At 39.9% G+C, this 7,145-nt stretch overlaps 1 pseudogene; it reads right to left on the bottom strand.

The window, feature by feature from the left end:
• Positions 1-3,429: 3,429 nt before the first annotated feature.
• On the bottom strand, positions 3,430-3,541 carry LOC117014716 (uncharacterized; annotated as a pseudogene).
• Between the last annotated feature and the right edge of the window lie 3,604 nt (positions 3,542-7,145).

Raw genomic sequence — 7,145 nt, 5'->3', positions numbered from 1 at the left:
TATATGCACACTTTCTTCTGGGAGAAATGCTAGGTGAACACAGAACACTGAACGCAGCTGAAGTGTGCCTCATAGGAACACATATGTGTGCTCACATACACATACACACACACACATACACTACACACACTCCTTCACAAAGACAATGGACCACAGCCACTGACATCAGGTGTTAAACTTTTTGACCCATTTCAGATAACCTTCCTTCCACTATTTCACCATAACTGGTAACCTGCAACTCTTCCCTCACTGGCACCCTGGCCCACCTAGTGTCCTCTCTATCTTTAATTTTTTCCCTCTTCCCTCTCAGTGTTTTTTGTATTATTCCTCTCTTCTGTCATTTTCCTCTTTTTATCTCACCTTTCTCTCATTTTTTTCTCTTTGTTGTTTCTTGCCTCTCCCACACAAGGTGATGGACGTGGGAACCTGGCTTCCATAACAAACTGCAGGTGTCTTTCAAGGTAAAGTGTCATATATGTAAAATGCTCATTTAACTTGTGTAAAACTGTGCTGTTGTTTTTTATTAAGTTTCTATTTTTTTTTTAAGGTGTCTCTGACAAAAAGTTTTTGAGTGTTGTGCCCCAAACCCATTTTCCCGTAAGTCTTGTACATTTTATTGCCTGACTTTGCATATTGCTGTGAGAAATAATACTTAGCAATTGAATAATAATTAATAACTAAACAATAACTAGAGATGAAAAGAATAGTTGAACAGTAATTTATTTACATAATCATTCAACTAACTGTTTAATTAATAGATATTAATTTTATTTTGTTTCAACCCTTGAGTGCATGTTCTGTTAATATTCTGTGTGATGAAATGAGAAGTACTCATAAAGCACTTCTGGGGCATACTGAACTAGTTGAGGGCATACTGAACGCTGAACATCTGGAGGAAAAGCCCTTGAGCGATTGTTTGAGTTTCTAGTTAAATTTCTCAGTTCAAATTTCTAATATAGCAAATATTAATAGATATAACTTATGTAAACAAAAGTTCTGTGGAGTACTCAATAATGTCTAAGAGTGTAAAGAGGTACTAGACCACAATATTTGAGAATACCTGCTAAATCCAGTTTCCTATAATTTTTCAATCCTGTAGTGAAAGTAGAGCATTTCCCTAGTGTAGATTCTTAGAAATGCAACTTCTGAGACTAAGAATGTGAATACTTTTTAAAGGTTTATCTATATAGTGCCAAATTGCCCTCCAGAAATGTGGTACCAGTTTATATTCTTATCATTTGTGTATGAGTATGGTCATTTAATTTTGGTTAAATGTTGCTAATATCCCAGGTCACTGAATACCAGCTAGAGTGCAAAAGTGAGAATCACATTAAAGATATTTCAACTTTTTAGAAATATTTGAATCTTCTTTGCTTTGAAGTTTAAAATGACTTTGAAATGTACTTATTAATGTATTTGTCAATTTTTAGCCAAAGATGAAACACTTTTGTTTTACCTTATCCTGAGGGGAAAATACTAGAAAGGGAATATCACAAATATCTGTATGACTTAACAGTTCAGAGCTTAGTACATAACGAAGGGACATACCTTTAAATACTATTGTGGCCAAAGACATTGAGTTATAAGTTAAAAGCTTTCCTTTTGTAAAATCACAACTTGGAGAAAATACTATCATGAAAAACCCTACTTAGGAAACAGGTTAGCGTTGTAGAATAAAAATTTGCTCTCCTGGCTCTCCTTGTCTTCCTTTTGGCCTTCCCTTTACCCAACCTATTCTCTTCCCCTCCTAATGAGACCACTTGAGTCCTTATTCTCAAGGAGGTTTTTCAAACAGGTCTTGTTCTCTCCAAGAACTGGGAGGAGTTTGATGACGCTGAAAGGGAGTTACAAAAACAAAGCTGGTCTTCTCTCTCTCTTGTTTTTCCTTTCCTTACCTTAATTAACAGAGATTTGGGTTCAAATTCTTTTCTAATTTCTCTCAGTTGCGTTCTAGTTGCTCTTATTGTATAACATGATACATTAAATAATGTTTTGTAATTATGTGGGACAGAATATATTTCTTAAATCACATCTTTCTGAGAATCTCCAGAAATCCTACATGTACAACTTCACTGACCTTCTTGGTCTTTCTGGGCTGGCTTAACGTTCAGGTATCTGAGACAAAACCATTTATTTCACTGTCAGGAAAACAGACTGAAACTTAATAGTTTCACTACAAATTGATTCATCCTATAATGGAATATTATGCAGCTATAAACAAAGAACGAAGAAGTTCTCTTTGTACCAATATAGAAAGAGTTTTAAGGTACATTTGTTGGATGACAAAAGTCAAAGTACAAAATAATAAGCCTCCAGTGTTATTTTTGTGTGTAAAAGATGAGAAAGTGTGACTATGTATTTACATTTGCTTGTTTTTGCATAAATTCTGGAAGAAAACACAAAAAACTAAATACAGTGGCAATGTTTGGGCAGAAAGAAGGGAAATAGGCAGATGGAAAACAAGGGTAGAAACAAGACTTTTCACCTTGTATATTGTTTGCTTTGAACATGTCAATGTATTATCTTCTTAAAAAAAAATAAAACAGCAATAAAGAATTATACTTGCATTCAGGAAACAGAGCCAGGACATATTAATAGCATGGGAGAGAGACCAGTACCTGAGAGTAAGGAGGCACTTTCTCACAGGTTTATATTTTATTCATAATTCTAGGATTCTTTCCACCATTAATGTGTGTGACAGGCTTGACCTTGGGTCTTGGCAGCTCTTCTTATTTGGAGGGCATCCCTGGAGAGGAGGAAGTGAGTCTTTTCCTCACTCCAGGCAGAGACAGGACCCTCCTATGTCTTCCTTGCATTCTTTAACTGTCTGGTTCATGCTGGAACTGGCACTACCTACTCTGGCAGGCAAGGGGAGGAAGCAGCCACGGGTTCTGGCACCGTCCCCAAGGTGAGCTGTTTCTGACTGCAGGCATCATAGAGACAGCTTTGAAGAACTGGCAAAACCAACCCCTTGCTTTCTTTGCAGGATGATGAAGATGCTAAGACTAGGGCAGTTGAAAGCAAACTCGGAAGGTTTTTATTCAGAAAATATGCTCAGAGGACAACGCTATTAATGATCCTTTGCCAGACCCCAGTTTGTTAATATTCCAAATACCTTAGGAGAGTTCAGCAGCACACGTCTAATTTGCAGTAATTTGTTCTGTTAATATTTTGGTTTCTGCTGCCAGGAACTCTGGGCATATGGCATTCCCTTAAGACTTGAAGAAGAAAACCATTATGGGTGATACTGAGCTGAGGAATGCACATTCATTGGTATGTTTAACATCTCGGCTTGAAGATGAAATTGTAAGCCATGAATCGCAGTGTCTTCCTAGCTGCGTACAGGTTAAAGTACATTTTCCGGTGACTGCTTTATTTATTCCAAGAATGTGTTGATTCGGGGGGTCTCTCTGAGCCTTGGCTTTGTGATGATGGTGGTAAGAATCACCTAGCTGCTTGCGAAAAATAGAGGACATATCAGATATTAAACTGATAAGAACAAATACTACACTTGATCTTAGCCGAAAGGCCGAGAAGCGATCCCCACAGTTCTCTAGTTCATTGGCAGCAAGATTTGGATTTGAACCCAGGTTTTTGGAATCCATTTCTGATATTCTCTTTGCTGCCTCCCAGTTACCTGCAGGACAAACTGTGAGGAATGCCGTTCAAGCCTTCGAGTCAACACATGTGAGAATTTAGAGGAGGAAGGGATACCTTCTATTAGCTGAGGGTGGGAAAAGCTTAATGCAGAAACACCATTGGAGTCTGGGCTGAGAAGGCAGGGTGGGATGTTATAGAAAAAGATGTGGAGTGTGTGCATCAGAGGAGTATGGCCCATGTGTGAGGCTGGGCTAGGGGCGAGTGCAGGCCTCTTTGTCATCAGCCGCAGCAGCACTGGCTTGGTTTGGCAGCCAGCCTGAGTTGTGCATGTTGATTTCACTCATTTATCACTGTGAGGACGAATGGCCTTTGTCATCGGCTCCTCTTGCCCTTTCTTTATCTATCAGTTCATTATGCTTCTATTCCCCTATGTATGCATTTCGCTTTTTTCTCCTTTCATGGAAATAGTCTTTGTAAAGCATATATATCATAAAAGATAACATGTATTACTTATGTAACTTGAAAGGTAAAATTCCACCATTTAGCAGCTAGTCTCACTCTACACTTAAGAACTCATTTAATGGGCAAGAACGTTTTCTCCTAATTATCACCTCCTTAGGTTGAGTAGAACTAGGAGGCCTAGACTTAGCCTTGGGGGGTTTTCAAGGTGATAATGAGATAGCATTTTGTCTGACTTGTACCTTATTTTAGTTTTTGGTGTATTTGCTGTATTATCTCTACTAGATTTCAGGTTGTTTCAGCAGGCACTGCGTCATTTCAGCGTTGAATTCCTCACTGTGCCAAGCTCATGCCTGGCACTTAGTAGGTGCTCAGGCAGTCAGAGATTCCAGGTGGGGTTTCCAAAATTTTCTTGATGATAGAATCAAAGGGAGGTTAAGTGAATAAGGATTATTTTACCTTATGGACAGCAATAGCTCCTAGTTCATATAAGATGGATTTCTCTATATTTATAAGGGAGGTCTTTTGTTCTGGGGCCAGGAATATTTCTGTGCACTCTACATGGAAACTCTTTTGGGGATCTAGGTGTTAATCAGAACGTGAATGTAGAATCTGAGCAGTAAATGGTTGAGAATCATGAGGATTATTTCATCCAGGTTTTGGTGAAGCCTAAACAAACACACTGCTTTAGGGTTAACATACCATCACTTACCACACTTACCACCATCCTTCTCCCCCACCCCCCAAAGCCTACCTTGTTCTCAGACCCCAGCAGACCTTCCTGGAAGCTTAACTTCAACTGAGTCAGATGCAATCTATTTGCTGACTAAATCTAACAAGTAACTATTGATTTTTAAAATTGTTCACTCTGAGTTTAGTTTTATTTCCATCTGGACTGCTGAATAGTGACCAATGGTGTGAGTATGAATAAATTTAAGAAGAGAAGGTGTGGTGAGTGTCGTTTTCACCATATCTCATTTAATCCTTCTGACTACCTACCTTATGAGGTAGACAAGCTGAGATTCGAACCCTGCTGATTCCAAAGCCCATATTCTTTTTTTTTTTGCCCCTCTCCCCTCATTGAAGCCATTGTTTCTCAGTCTAGTTGTAGGGCACAGCTCCCTGGACCAGGCTGGTATTATGAGCCTTGCGTTCCACCCAACTGAGGCAGTTGGTGTCCGGTCATTTGTTGGCCACTTACAGCAGCTCACAGCAGCTCTCTCGTTGGCTTCCGGCCACTCACAATGGTTGCCAGCCACTCACAGCTGCTGGCCACTAATGCTGGCTGCTGGTCAGTGTGGCCACCGGCTGCTCACGGTAGCATAGCAGCCCATGGCAGTCCGTGGCAGCACATAGCAGCTCACACCGAGCTCCTACTGTTCACAGCGACCTAGTTCCAGGGAAAGCCATTGTTCACAGTCTTAGTTGTAAAGGGTGCAGCTCACTGGCCCATGTGGGAATTGAACTGGCGGCCTTCGGTGTCAGGAACACAGTGCTCCAACTGCCTGAGCCACCGGGCCGCCCCCAAAGCCCATATTCTTTACCCTACATTATACTGCCTCCCCATGGACACTCAAGCCCCTCCAGGACCTCACTCCCAACCATCAAAACAGTCTCACCTCTCTCCACTCATGCCTCCCTCTAGGACGGCCAAACTGCTCTAAAACCCTATGTACTGTGTCTGCTCTATTCACAGAATGGTCTGGTTGTTCTATACCTATTTGGCTGAGATTTGAATAGCCAGGAGCAGGAAGATAACAATGTTACAATGGATAAAAGGAAGTATACATTTATTATGTACCATGTACACTATGTAATAGATCCTTCATATCGGTCGTCTTATTTAATCTTCATTATCTCGTGCAACATCAATGAGAGGACGTGTATGTGAAGGTCAAGAATGTAGATTCTGGAACCTCTTTCCTCAGGTTTGAATCCCAGCTTTGCTCCTTACTAGCTGCATAATCTTGGGCAGGTCACTTACCTGTCTCTGCCTTAGACTGCTTCTCTGTAAAATGGGAATGGTAAGTTATTGAACTTGCCTCGTTAGGTTATAATGAGAATCAAATCAACAGTGTCTGGCTCATGGGGAATTCTATCCAAAAATTAGCTATTTTAGTGCCCCAATTTTAGAGGTTATATATGAATCTGGGCTTGAAGAGGTCATGCCACTTGTTCAAAGTCACACAATTAGCAAATGGTTGATTTTTATATTTAGGTCTGTCCACTTCCAAAGACCGTATTATTTCCAGGACATATAACCGTGTTCATTAGGATAAAAACAATGAGCTTTTCAGAATGAGGGGCTATATCTTAGGCATGCGCTTACAAGAACAAGGTGAAATATTAAGAAGTTAGAATGGGTTTTGAAATAAATCATAAGAAATTGCCGTCAGTTTACATACTTTTCATAGTATAGCGTCACCTCCTGGGGTCATGGAACTACAGCTTGGTCACCTGGGAGCAATTAATGGTTATTAACATGCAAACCCTACATAGAGTTTAATTGTCATCATCAGAGTGTGCCAGTTTTACAGTGCTTAAAGGAGTTAACCTGGGCTTAAAGAAGTTAAGTGCAGTCCCTGATGGAATGAAATATGCTGAAATGAGACATGCATGTCAGGCACACACACAGAGAAACGAATTTTGATGGGATGTAGATTGCATGAGTCAACCTAGAGCCAGGAGTCCAGCTTGGGACTGGGAGGCTGAGTGCTTAGATTGCTTGCATTAGAAGAGGGCAAAGAAACAGAACAACCACAGAGAAAAGGGGAGGATGTAAGAGGGAAGACAGCAGTCGTGGTTAAGATAAAAACTTGTACGGCAGGCCGGAGTGTCGATGGCTATGTTCTTTCTGATCAGGAATATGGCATCATATAGCAAATACCTCAAAAAAATGACTATCTTTTTTATTTTTAAACACTCTTTCTTAAGTCATAATGAATTATGGCCAAAGATTTGTATTCATCAGTGTTATTAAAAATTGGGAAAATTTGGAGATGATCTGTTCCACAATAAATTAACAAAATGGAATAGTATGTAGCCATTAATAGTAATTTTAAGAATGGTTTTTAAACTCTATGGGA

This window comes from Rhinolophus ferrumequinum, chromosome 2 (genome assembly GCF_004115265.2).
Source record: "Rhinolophus ferrumequinum isolate MPI-CBG mRhiFer1 chromosome 2, mRhiFer1_v1.p, whole genome shotgun sequence".
Classification (NCBI taxonomy): Eukaryota; Metazoa; Chordata; class Mammalia; order Chiroptera; family Rhinolophidae; genus Rhinolophus; species Rhinolophus ferrumequinum.
The sequence above is the reverse complement of the archived record's forward strand: the minus strand, read 5'-3'. Positions and strand labels throughout refer to the sequence as shown.